Below are 14,648 nucleotides of genomic sequence, written 5' to 3' on the forward strand. Positions count from 1 at the left end.
TAGTACTTTGAGGATTAAATTCTGTTAGGAGTACTTTGCATATGGCCTGGTAGTTGACACATACTCTGTATGCTGGCCATTGAGTCTCCTTTACGGTCTGGGTGTGTACCACTAAATACAAAAACACATTCTGTGGGCACCCTGCTGTGCCTGTTCTGAAAGGTAAAAGGGTCTGGTTTCTCTTTTTCTGAAGTAAAAGTGCTCAGGGGCAATAGAGGAATCTTAAATTTTAAAATAAGTTAGATGGTAAATCAGTCTTGTCCTTAAACCAGATTCTCTCTGCTCTCCTTTTGTACACCTGCCTTAGAGCCACTCTTCGACTATTTTCTGTTGCTCTGTGTGCAGTTGCCTACACACCTCCAGGCATGAATCTCAACTCTAGTGGCTTGGAGAAGGCTATCACAAGTTGTAATTTATACGTCAACTCAGTGAATCACTGTTTCTATTCTTCTGTTTCCCAGGCTATTATTGTCTGATTCCTGTTCTGACTGCTCCTGTAATCTCAGGGCATGAAATACTTTCTGGCCAGAATATCACCTATGTCTCCCGTGCTACATAAAGTTCTTTTTGGCTTATCTGATCTCTTCTCATACTTTGTCACTCTGGGGCTTTGCTCAGATATGGTTGTTTAACATTCTTTAGGAGATTTGCTCTTCCTTGGTTGGAGGGCTCTTCATTCCTCTAGTCCCTGCCTCTGCCGCTTTGAGCTTGTGACACGGACTTACCCACCTCCCAGAATTCCCAGGTTTGTTTTTCCTCCAGTCGAGTTGTTCTTTGCAGCATTGCCTTCTTAAATAAGAGCTTAAGAAGGAATGGTGGGATGAATTGGGAGATTGAGATTGACATATATACTCTGTGCATGCTCAGTCACTAAGTTGTGTCCGATTCTTTGCAACTACATGGACTATAGCCTGCCAGGCTCCTCTGTCCATGGGATTTTCCAGGCAAGAATACTGGCCATTTCCTCCTCCAGGGTATCTTCCCAACCCAAGGATCGAACCCTCCTCTCTCGCATTTCCTACACTGGCAGGCAGATTCTTTACCACTGCCCTACCTGGGAAGCCCATATATACAGTACTATATATAAAATAGATGATTAATGAGAACCTACTGTGTATCACAGGGAACTCTACTCAATGCTCTGTGGTCACAAAGAGAGGGTATATGTATCTGCATAGCTGATTCACTTTGCTGTACAGCAGAAACTAACAGCACTGGAATGCAACTGAACTCTTGATTTTTATTTTTTTTAAAGAAAGAAATGCAAAAAGAAGGAGCTTTGGGGCCCTTGCCCCTCTGGTGGGTTTTTTTTTCCTCTGCCACACTGTAATTTCTTCCACGCTGCTCTTTGGAGTCCATTTAATTTCTTTGTCCTAATTGGTCTCTTCACTGTACCTCCTCTGTATTGTGTTTCTTCCTCATCTGTTAGATTTTTAAAGCTGTTTCTTTCCTTCCCTCCATTCCAATTGTTCAAATCCTGTCTTACCTTGAAGTATCATCTCAAAGGATAAGTCTGAATAAAGCCTCTTTCACAAGTGCCCTCTCCCTACAGGACTTCAAGTGCTTTGTTTACTCAATCTAAAATTATAAATATTTGTGTATGATTAATGTGTAATTCTTTGTGCCCTCTACTAAATACTTAGGGTCTGGAGGACAGGGATATTTCTTACTTCTCTTTGCAGCTCCCAGAGCACCCAGCATGGTGCCTGGAATATGGAGGTTGTTCAGGAACTATTTGTTATATTGAATTCATGAACATGAGACCCCAGAGGATAAAGCAAGTGCTTCCCTTGCTTTCCAGCCTGAGACCAGCAGTGCTCTGAGTGGCTTCATTGCTTAATCAGGAAATGGGTTATAGGAACCTGGATATCCCAGATGAAACAAAGTCTTTCATAAAGCATGTTCATCAGTCTTGTAAGAATTGTCTCATTCATTTATCAACAAACATCTATTGAAACTAAGTGCTAAACCTAGTGAAGAGAGAAGATGGGGAATAGGACAAATGCCATTAAGGCACTAGTAATCTTGTTTAGGAATTTGAAACATAAACGTCTGACTGTAAGACAAAGTGAAATGGGTACTCTAATAAAGTATAAACCAGATTCTCTGAGAACACTAGTCCTTGATTTCAGGAGGGAGAAGGAAGAGGGACACTGGCATAGATGATGATGGCTCAGAAGAAGAGCAACTTTGTTTTTACCAGTGGACTCATAACATTGGCAACTAGCCACCAGCCAGATGTAGCTCTTGAAATGTGGCTGGTCTAAACTGAGATGTACATAAGTATAAAATATGTAGTGGATTGTTGAAAATGTAGTACAAAAAATTAATTAATATTGATTACATGTTGAAAATAATATTTTGAATATTTCACTTGTTTCTTTCTACTTTTAATGTGAGTTCTTGATGATTTATAATTAGATACAAAGTTTTAAGCCCACGTGGTTTTGGTTTTCCCCATGATTAGAAACTATACATCCCCAAGATACATTCCTGTCACTATCTGAAGGCTGAGAAAAATGAAAGACAGGGTAAATCTCAGTCAGTCAGTTCAGTCACTCAGTCATGTCCGACTTTTGTGACCCCATGGAGTGCAGCACGCCAAGTTTCCCTGTCCATCACCAAGTCCCAGAGCTTACTCAAACTCATGTCCATAGAGTTGGTGATGCCATTCAACCATCTCATCCTCTGTAATCCCCTTGTCCTCCTGCCTTCAATCTATTCCAGCATCAGAGTCTTTTCCAATGAGTCAGTTCTTCGCATCAGGTGGCCAAAGTATTGGAGGTTCAGCTTCAGCATCAGTTCACCTTCCAATGAACATTCAGGACTGATTTCCTTTAGGATGGACTGGTTGGATCTCCTTGCAGTCCACAGGACTCTCAAGAGTCTTCTCCAGAGTCACAATTCAAAAGCATCAATTCTTTAGCACTCAGCTTTCTTTATAGTCCAACTCTCACATCCATACATGACTACTGGAAAAACCATAGCTTTGACTAGATGGACCTTTGTTAGCAAAGTAATGTCTCTGCTTTTGAATAGTTTTGTCATAGCTTTTCTTCCAAGGAGCAAGCATCTTTTAATTTCATGGCTGCAGCCACCACCTGCAGTGATTTTGGAGCCTCCTAAAAATAAAGTCTGCCACTGTTTCCACTGTTTGCCCATCTGTTTGCCATGAAGTGATGGGACCGAATGCCATGATCTTAGTTTTCTGAATGTTGAGTTTTAAGCCAACTAGTTTTTCACTTTCTGCCATAACGGTGGTATCATTTGCATATCTGAGGTTATTGATATTTCTCCCAGCAATCTTGATTCCAGCTTGTGTTTCATCCAGCCTGGCATTTCTCATGATGTACTCTGCATATAAGTTAAATAAACAGGGTGACAATATACAGGCTCAACGTACTCCTTTTCCTACTGGAACCGGTCTGTTTTTCCATGTCCAGTTCTAACTGTTGCTTCTTGACCTGCATACACATTTCTTAGGAGGCAGGTCAGGTGGTCTGGTATTCCCATCTTTTAAAGAATTTTCCAGTTTGTTGTGATCCACACAGGCAAAGGCTTTGGCATAGTCAATAAAGCAAAAGTAGATATTTTTCTATAACTTTCTTGGTTTTTTGATGATCAAGTGGATATTGGCAATTTGATCTCTGGTTCCTCTGCCTTTTCTAAATCCAGCTTGAACATCTGGAAGTTCGTGGTTCACATACTGTTGAAGCCTCTCTTGGAGAATTTGGAGCATTATTTTGCTAATGTGTGGGATGAGTGCAATTGTGAACATTCTTTGGCACCGCCTTTCTTTGGGATTGGAATGAAAACTGACCTTTTCCAGTCCTGTGGCCACTGCTGAGTTTTCCAAATTTACTGGCATATTGACTACAGCACTTTAGCAGCATCATCTTTTAGGATGATGCCTACCCCTAATCCTAGAAGGGTAAGTCTGGCTCTGGAAGATACTTAGCCCTGAATATCAACTGTAAATCAGCAAAAACACCTGAATTATCAAGACTCGGCTCAGAACTTGGTCTTGTATGTGCCTGCGTATAAAGCTATTGTATCTCACAGGCTGCCGGATCCCAAGGAGTTCCCGACCTCACAAGACTCGTCTGAGAATCTGTCACCCAGCCAGGGTGTTTTCCTTTCTTATTCAGCAAATCCAGTGAAGTAAGCCTTGTCTGCTCAGTGGGGTTTTTGACGGTGTTTTGCTAAAGCCTAAAGTTGACAGAAGCTATAAACACAAAAATCAATAATTTATCTGTAGGATAGCAAGGCATGCCTAGAAATAGAATTGGGAAACAATCCTTCCACGGTACGTCAAGTAATAATAAAATGCTTAGAAACAATGTCCACAAGAAAGGCACAGGATCTGTATAAATAAAGCAGTAGAGTCATTCTGAAAGAAGTAATGACAAATGCCAACAAAATGGAAAACTGCGAGAAGAATTAACGTATCAATTTCTCCCAACTTATCATGGAATTCATACAATCTTAAAGGACCACAATACTTTACAAGCATTTTACCATGTTAAACAATTAGCACCATTCTCAAATTGGTAGCTTTAGATGAAATATGAGTGGAGTGTTATGTCCATAATTTATTTTGGCAGGTAAATAATATTAAACTATATAAGCATTAGTCTTATCTCTTATAAAAATAAATAAGACTTAATTGCATCTTCAAAAGCATTTACATTCAGCTTGATTTAAGTCATTTTGATTTCTTTATATTTTTCATTCTAATTTATCTTTTAATTTTAAAGATAATGTTGAAGTAATTTAATTTTCATTGAACAAATCGAGGTGATCTGTTGAAGGGAAAGTAATGTTTAGATGGAAAAAAATTGAGTCATATTTTGTAAGCTTTTATTACCTTCATTTTAGCAAAATCACTGTTTTCAATTATTTATATAAATACCCTTCCGTTCAACAGAACATGAAAGCTGTGCAGTGATAGCATTCTTGGATATTTAGTCAAATTTCAGTCTCATGGCACTCATAATTTCACACATTTTAAAGTCTTGTCTTGAAGATTTACATATTATTTGATAGTTTATTGGCATTTATAATTTTATCTTTAAAAAAGTAAATGCATCACATACTCACCTCACTTGCACTGTTGCCCATGACTGTTAGGAGGAGCTGCAGGAGGGTTCCTGAATTCATCTGAAAAGCTGGTGTCGGGGGGTGAGGACCGGGGGTGTCCCTAGGAGCTGGAGTGGGGGCCGGGCACCTGTAGGAGTTCCAGGTCCAGAGAAACTACGGAGGGACTTTGACCATGGTTTCTTGACCATAGTACTTAATTTTACTGTGGTATCTTTATGCTTTTATTTGTACTTTTTACTACTGTAATACAGACAAAATGGAAGACCAGTATTGGACTGTGGTATATTCAGCAATGTCATATCACTTAAGATTTATCTGGTCTTTGGTGAGGATTATTCTCAATGTCATGCTCTATGAAGCTATAGCATTGATTATTGTAAAACCTGTTTTATATACATACGAAAATGCAGTGTCATGGGTCTGAAACGTTTCTGAAACAATCTCATAAGAAATAGAAACTGTTATTTATTTTTTAAATATTTATTTTTCTGCACCTGGTCTTGTTTGTGACATGTGGGATCTAGTTCCATGACCAGGGATTGAACCTGGGCCCCATGCATTGGGAGAAAAAATATTTTTTCCCCTAGTTTTTATTTAGTTGTTAGCTCTAAATATGGCAGCTAAAGTTCTATATAAGAAGACTAGGTCTGGATATGATGAAGAATTTAAGAATAGAAGTCTTAGGAGTTTTGTTGTGGTAAATAAAGCAAAACAGGGAAAAGCACAAGTAACACTTTGCTTTAAATGTGAGATAAGTGCAAGTTCAAAAATAAGAAACGTGGTGAAAAAGGCCACTCCAGTATTTATTGAGGAAATATTGTGTGATGGGCCAGGTAGGTTCCCATCCCATGAACTGTACCTTCTAGTGGGCAGATGAGACATCTCATTTTCTGAACTCCAAGCATGCCCTTGATGTGTTTTTACTAGAGAGTGTGGTTGGACCTATTTGAATTGTTGTGTGTAGCAGCAGAATCTGGTGAGTCAAAAATGCTCTAGTTCTGATGTTCTGCAGGTTATGAGAAAGGCCTTACAAACAGGTTTTGGTGAACAGATTTCACTCGTGTTGCTTCCATTGAAATTCCAGTACTTTGGTCACCTGATGTAAAGAACTGACTCATTGGAAAAGACCCTGATGCTGGGAAAGATGGAAGGTAGGAGGAGAAGGGGATGACAGAGGATGAGATGGTTGGATGGTATCACCGACTCAATGGACATGAATGAGTCTGAGCAAGCTCTGGGAGTTGGTAATGGACAGGGAAGCCTGGCAAGCTGCAGTCCATGGGGTCACAAAGAGTCAGACATGACTGAGTGACTGAATTGAACTGAACTATTGATTCCATTAAATATTAACAGTTCTGTGATGAGGCAGAACCAAACAGGGTCAAAATCATACATGGATCATTGGAGTTAGACTTTTAAAAAATGTTTATTTATATATTTATTTATTTATGGCTGTGCTGTGTCTTTGTTGCTGTGTGGGCTTTTCTCTAGTTACAGAGAAGGGGGGCTACTCTCCAGTTGCAGTGCAGGGGCTTCTCATTGCAGTGGCTTCTCTTGTTGTGGTGTGCAGGTTTCTGTACTTGCCGCATGTGGGCTCAGAAGTTGCGGCTCCCGGGCTCTGTGGTGTGCGCGCTCAGTAGTCGTAGCCCAGGGGCTTAGTTGCCCAACAGCATGTGGGATCTTCCTGGACTAGGGATGGAACGTGTGTTTCCTGCACTGGCAGGTGGATTCTTTACCCCTGAGCCACCAGGGAAGCCTTGGAGTTAGTCTTTTAATAAGTGAGCCACAAAAAGGAATAACTGAGCCTCATGGATGACAATGGGCATCTTACTTGCATTCATCTCTTTAATAATAATCATTGGTATTTGTTGAGTGCTTGCTGTATACCATGCACTTTAAATGCGTTTTCCAATTTGTTATGTAATTGTACCAAAGATATGTTGGATATTGATATTTAATGTCTCATTGTCAAGTAAAGGGCACTCACCACCATCTATTAATACTCTCTCTGTTTCCATGAGCTCAGCTTCTATGGCTTAATCCTGCTATGGAAGGCTTGCAAGACACACATCTCAGCAGATTATAGTTGAGGATTTACATTCCTTACCTAAAAATAATAGAAAGTATTTTACATGCCACCTGGATGATGTGATTTTTTTAACAAATCAAGTTAAGTTGTAAGAAACAGATAAAAAGCACAGACAGCTAGGAAAGGATAAAGTGATGATCAGAAGAAAACTTTGCATAAAAAATAACATGATTACAAAATTAAAAAAAATTAATTCATGCCAAATTATCATCTATAATTTAAGCTACAATTATGGAATTTACAAATAATATGTTGACATCATGAGATGTACTTAAGTAGAAATTGACTAATTTTAGTAAGAAACAACACCAGTAGACATAACACAAAAATAATAAAAAATGATAAAAAATCACATCATCCAGGTGGCATGTATTCTTTTATCATTCACTTTTATTATGCCACCAGGCAACTAAGCCCACGAGCCACAACCCGAGAAGAGCCATGTGCTGCAAGGAAGACCCAGCATAGGAAAAATGAAAAATAAAAATGTTTCCCCCCTCCTGCACCCCACCACATCCCATCTCTCTAGGCTGATACATATGTGTACTCATGGCTGATTTACATTGTTGTCCAGCAGAAACTAACAAAACACTGTAAAGCAATTATTCTCCAAATGAAAAAAAAATTTTTAAAGTAATATCAGGCCCCCCAAAAAATATCACTGGAATATGTAATGAAGGTATATGGTTCAAAATTCAATTATCTGAAAAAAACTACATAAATTTAAATGAGAAAGAAATTGAAAAGTCATGAACTTTGCTTATCTTTCTGGCTTATACGTTAGCCCTTTCCCTTCCCAATTGTTGGGGGTGGAAATCTCATGCACTAAAACAGAATATATTTGAGAAAGACAAATATTTGAGAAGAATTGGATCACATTTACAAATATTTATTGGCTTGTGCAGATTCAATAGCGAAATCACTTTATAAATTTTTGCTTTTTCTCTCATGAACACTTTCTAAATGACTCAAGATGCTGTCATTGGTAACTCACATGGAGCCTGGCTATTTTTTTAAGTATTGTATCAAACTTCAGAAAGGCAAGTAAATACATATACAAGTGTTTGTATATTCATTAAAGCTTTCATTTAAAGTCAATAGCAAATGAATACATTAATTCTTTTGCTCTAGGGAGTATTCAATATTGGTGGTGGTTAATTAGTTGCTAAGTCATGTCCAACTCTTGTGACTCCATGGATTGTAGACCACCAGGCTTCTCTGTCCATGGGATTCTCCAGGCAAGAATATTGGACTGGGTTGCCATGCCCTCCGCCAGGGGATCTTCCCGACCCAGGGATTGAACCTGTATCTCCTGCATTGGCAGGCAGATTCTTTACCATTAAGCTACCAGGAAAGTCCATTTTCAATAATAAATGACTGCAATTACTGTCAATTTTGAGCTGAACAAGGTAACACAATCAAATTTTGTTATTTTTCTATTAATGAAACAGTAGTTAATGTGATGAACTAAGGGTAAAGTCATCTCTGAAACCGTGTATCAGAGAAGAAATATCTAATTAAATTAACTTTCAACACAAGAAGTTCCTGAAGTGGTGATCTGACATTTATTAAAGTATTAAAACCACAAAGTGTTTGCACAAACTGTTTCAGAAGAGAGAAAAAGTTGTAACTGTGCATCTAGGTATATCTTCCCTTCCTGAATTGCAGTGCCTTTCAGAAATGCATGTCTTTACCCCTGTCCAGAATTGATTTTCAAGTGTGCACAGTTTTAATCATTAATCAGTATGGAATCATGGGAAATAAATCCTTTCTTATATGACTTTAGTACATCCAAACATGAACCTTTCACCTCATTGTCATCTACCTTTGGATCCACATGCATTTCTGGTATTTTTTGAAGCCAAAAAAGCCTAAGGAAAAAGAAAGCCTAGCAAATCAGTAAATACGTTGTTTTCTCAGTGTGTACTTGTGAATTGGCAGAGATTTCTCATTTTTCCCATGACCTGAGTTTAGTTTTCCCTTAGTGACTTTTTCTTTACACCTTTAATATGTGCTGAGTTTTATCAAAGAATATATCGTCACCCTGTTTATTTAACTTATATGCAGAGTACATCATGAGAAACGCTGGACTGGAATAAACACAAGCTGGAATCAAGATTGCCGGGAGAAATATCAATAACCTCAGATATGCAGATGATACCACCCTTATGGCAGAAAGTGAAGAAGAACTAAAAAGCCTCTTGATGAAGGTGAAAGTGGAGAGTGAAAAAGTTGGCTTAAAGCTCAACATTCAGAAAACAAAGATCATGGCATCTGGTCCCATCACTTCATGGGAAATAGATGGGGAAACAGTGGAAACAGTGTCAGACTTTATTTTTCTGGGCTCCAAAATCACTGCAGATGGTGACTGCAGCCATGAAATTAAAAGACGCTTACTCCTTGGAAGGAAAGTTATGACCAACCTAGATAGCATATTCAAAAGCAGAGACATTACTTTGCCAATAAAGGTCCGTCTAGTCAAGGCTATGGTTTTTCCTGTGGTCATGTATGGATGTGAGAGTTGGACTGTGAAGAAGGCTGAGCGCCGAAGAATTGATGCTTTTGAACTGTGGTGTCGGAGAAGACTCTTGAGAGTCCTCTGGACTGCAAGGAGATCCAACCAGTCCATTCTAAAGGAGATCAGCGCTGGGATTTCTTTGGAAGGAATGATGCTAAAGCTGAAACTCCAGTACTTTGGCCACCTCATGCGAAGAGTTGACTCATTGGAAAAGACTGATGCTGGGAGGGATTGGGGGCAGGAGGAGAAGGGGACAACAGAGGATGAGATGGCTGGATGGCATCACTGACTCGATGGACGTGAGTCTGAGTGAACTCTGGGAGTTGGTGATGGACAGGGAGGCCTGGCGTGCTGCGATTCATGGGGTCAAAAAGAGTCGGACACGACTGAGCGACTGATCTGATCTGATGCTGCTTTTCAATGAACTCCATTCTCTGAAAACTCTCAGAAATGTTTGGCCTTGTGTGAACAAAAGAACAGAAAGCACCTAGAACAAATCTGAAACTGTAACACCTGAATGCTGTTCTCCACAAAGAAATAAACAAGTGTTGTAGAACAAGAAAATGGTAATATAATAAAAATAAGATTGGGAGTCACAGAGGAATCAAACAATGAAGTTAGAAGATACTATTTAGCTACTGAAAGTAAACATAAGTTGTAGATAATCCAATGTCTGTGCTCAAATAAATTAATTAGTGCACTTTCAGGGTGAAATACAGATTGTTTTGTTTAAAGATACTTCTTTTTATCTAGAGAGACATTTTGATGCCGAATAGCAGTGGAAGATATCTGAAAGTCACATTATGTATGCACTATAATGATATCATCTCCATAGTTTGAATAAATCTGGGTTTGTATATTTACATAAAAAGTTTCACTGGAAACCCAAAATGACAACTAAATTTGTCCAAAATGTCAGTGGTGTTGATGCGTAAGAAGCAAAGTCAGGTGAATCAGCTGAAGAACAAAGCACAAACTGTTTTAAAATAAAAATCAGTTTAAATTGTTTGACTATGGCATTTGGTTTGCATGAATAAACATGATATTGTTTCATTTAGTTCAGTTCAGTTGCTCAGTCGTGTCCGACTCTTTGCAACCCCATGATTAGCAGCACGCCAGGCCTCCCTGTCCATCACCAACTCCCGGAGTTCACTCAAACTCACATCCATTGAGTCAGTGATGCCATCCAGCCATCTCATCCTCTGTCGTCCCCTTCTCCTCCTGCCCCCAATCCCTCCCAACATCAGAGTCTTTTCCAATGAGTCAACTCTTTGCATGAGGTGGCCAAAGTACTGGAGTTTCAGCTTTAGCATCATTCCTTCCAAAGAAATCCCAGGGCTGATCTCCTTAACCCTTCTCCTCCTGCCCCCAATCCCTCCCAGCATCAGTCTTTTCCAATGAGTCAACTCTTCGCATGAGGTGGCCAAAGTACTGGAGTTTCAGCTTTAGCATCATTCCTTCCAAAGAAATCCCAGGGCTGATCTCCTTAACCCTTCTCCTCCTGCCCCCAATCCCTCCCAGCATCAGTCTTTTCCAATGAGTCAACTCTTCGCATGAGGTGGCCAAAGTACTGGAGTTTCAGCTTTAGCATCATTCCTTCCAAAGAAATCCCAGGGCTGATCTCCTTTAGAATGGAATGGTTGGATCTCCTTGCAGTCCAAGGGACTCTCAAGAGTCCTCTCCGACACCACAGTTCAAAAGCATCAATTCTTCAGCACTCGGCTTTCTTCACAGTCCAACTCTCACATCCATACATGACCACAGGAAAAACCATAGCCTTGACTAGACGGACCTTTGTTGGCAAAGTAATGTCTCTGCTTTTGAATATGCTATCTAGGTTGGTCATAACTTTCCTTCCAAGGAGTAAGCGTCTTTTAATTTCATGGCTGCAATCATCATCTGCAGTGATTTTGGAGCCCAAAAAAGTCTGACACTGTTTCCCCATCTATTTCCCATGAAGTGATGGGACCAGATACCATGATCTTCGTTTTCTGAATGTTGAGCTTTTAGCCAACTTTTCACTCTCCTCTTTCACTTTCATCAAGAAGCTTTTAGTTCCTCTTCACTTTCTGCCATAAGGGTGGTGTCATCTGCATATCTGAGGTTTTTGATATTTCTCCTGGCAATCTTGATTCCAGCTTGTGCTTCTTCCAGCCCAGCGTTTCTCATGATGTACTCTGCATATAAGTTAAATAAGCAGGGTGACAATATACAGCCTTGAGGTACTCCTTTTCCTATTTGGAACCAGTCTGTTGTTCCATGTCTAGTTCTAACTGTTGCTTCCTGACTTGCATATAGGTTTTTCAAGAGGCAGGTCAGGTGGTCTGGTATTCCCATCTCTTTCAGAATTTTCCACAGTTTATTGTGATCCACACAGTCAAAGGCTTTGGCATAGTCAATAAAGCAGACATAGATGTTTTTCTGGAACTCTCTTGCTTTTTCGATGATCCAGCAGATGATTGCAATTTGATCTCTGGTTCCTCTGCTTTTCGTAAAATCAGCTTGAACATCTGGATGTTTACGGGTCACATACTGTTGAAGCAAATGGCAGCCCACTCCATTACTCTTGCCTGGAGAATCCCATGGAGGAATGAGACTGGTAGGCTACAGTCCATGGGGTCGCAAAGAGTTGGTCACGACTGAGCAACTTCACTCACTCATTCACTCACTGTTGAAGCCTGGCTTGGAGAAATTTGAGCATTACTTTACTAGTTTGTGAGATGAGTGCAATCGTGTGGTAGTTTGAGCATTCTTTGGCATTGGAATGAAAACTGACCTTTTCCAGTCCTGTGGCCACTGCTGAGTTTTCCTAATTTGCTGACATATTGAGTGCAGCACTTTCACAGCATCATCTTTCAGGATTTGAAATAGCTCAACAGGAATTCCATCACCTCCACTAGCTTTGTTCATAGTGATGCTTTCTAAGGCCCACTTGACTTCACATTCCAGGATGTCTGGCTCTAGGTGAGTGATCACACCATCGTGATTATCTGGGTCATGAAGATCTTTTTTGTATAGTTCTTCTGTGTATTCTTGCCACCTCTTAATCTCTTCTGCTTCTGTTAGGTCCATACCATTTCTGTCCTTTATTGAGCCCATCTTTGCATGAAATGTTCCCTTGGTATCTCTAATTTTCTTGAAGAGATCTCTAGTCTTTCCCATTCTGTTGTTTTCCTCTATTTCTTTGCATTGATTGCTGAGGAAGGCTTTCCTATCTCTTCTTACTATTCTTTGAAACTGTGCATTCAGATGCTTATATCTTTCCTTTTCTCCTTTGCTTTTCACTTCTCTTCTTCTCACAGCTGTTTATAAGGCCTCCCCAGACAGCCATTTTCCTTTTTTGCATTTCTTTTCCATTGGGATGGTCCTGATCCCTGTCTCCTGTACAATGTCATGAACCTCCATCCATAGTTCATTAGGCACTCTATCAGATCTAGTCTCTTAAATCTATTTCTCACATCCACTGTATAATCATAAGGGATTTGATTTAGGTCATACCTGAATGGTCTAGTGGTTTTCCCTACTTCCTTCAATTTAAGTCTGAATTTGGCAATAAGGAGTTCATGATGTGAGCCAGTCAGCTCTCAGTCTTGTTTTTGCTGACTATATAGAGCTTCTCCATCTTTGGCTGCAAAGAATATAATCAATCTGATTTCGGTGTTGACCATCTGGTGATGTCCATGTATAGAGTCTTCTCTTGTGTTGTTGGAAGAGGGTGTTTGCTATAACCAGTGTGTTCTCTTGGCAAAACTCTATTAGCCTTTGCCCTGCTTCATTCCATATTTGAAGGCCAAATTTGCCTGGTACCCCAGGTGTTTCTTGACTGCCTACTTTTGCATTCCAGTCCCCTATAATGAAAAGGACATCTTTTTTGGGTGTTAGTTCTAAAAGGTCTTGTAGGTCTTCATAGAACCATTCAACTTCAGCTTCTTCAGTGTTACTGGTTGGGGCATAGACTTGGATTACTGTGATATTGAGTTGTTTCCCTTGGAAACAAACAGAGATCATTCTATTGTTTTTGAGATTGCATCCAAGTATTGCATTTTGGACTCTTTTGTTGACCATGATGGCTACTCCATTTCTTCTAACAGATTCCTGCCCACAGTAGTAGATATATAATGGTCATCTGAGTTAAATTCACCTATTCCAGTCCATTTTAGTTAGCTGATTCCTAGAATGTCGAGGTTCACTCTTGCCATCTCCTGTTTGACCGCTTCTAATTTGCCTTGATTCATGGACCTAACATTCCAGGTTCCTAAGCAATACTGCTCTTTACAACATCGGAATTTGCTTCTATCACCAGTCACATCCACAACTGGGTATTGTTTTTGCTTTGTCTCCATCCCTCCATTCTTTTTGGAGTTATTTCTCCACTGATTTCCAGTAGCATATTGGGCACCTACCGACCTGGGGAGTTCCTATTTCAGTATCCTATCATTTTGCCTTTTCATACTGTTCATGGGGTTCTCAAGGCAAAAATACTGAAGTGGTTTGCCATTCCCTTCTCCAGTGGACCACATTCTGTCAGACCTTTCCACCATGACCCGCCTGTCTTGGGTGGCCTCAAGACAATTTAAAAATGACATGAAAAGGAAAACAGCCTTCCAAATAAGTGGTGTAATGTCCATTTGTAGTACTGAAATAAAAAGAAAAAAATGTAAAAAAGAGAATTAATAAAAACATTTTTGTGAGGAGATGAGAGTACCCTTTTTTGTTTAAATAGTGTATTGACTGAATATTGGCTCTGATTACTGCATTCAGCCAGTTCCATCAGTTCCAAGCAGCCAGTTGCAAACAGTTCCATCCATAACACTGATGCTGACTTTCAGTGTAATGTCAGGGCTGAGTCACCAGAATTGGGTGGTGAAATTTTACTAGTAAGGCTTTTTGCCATCCCATTTCAGTGTGGACCACAGGAGAATGTGGTAGACAGTCAGGGCC

This window comes from Bos javanicus, chromosome 10 (assembly GCF_032452875.1).
Source record: "Bos javanicus breed banteng chromosome 10, ARS-OSU_banteng_1.0, whole genome shotgun sequence".
NCBI lineage: Eukaryota > Metazoa > Chordata > Mammalia > Artiodactyla > Bovidae > Bos > Bos javanicus.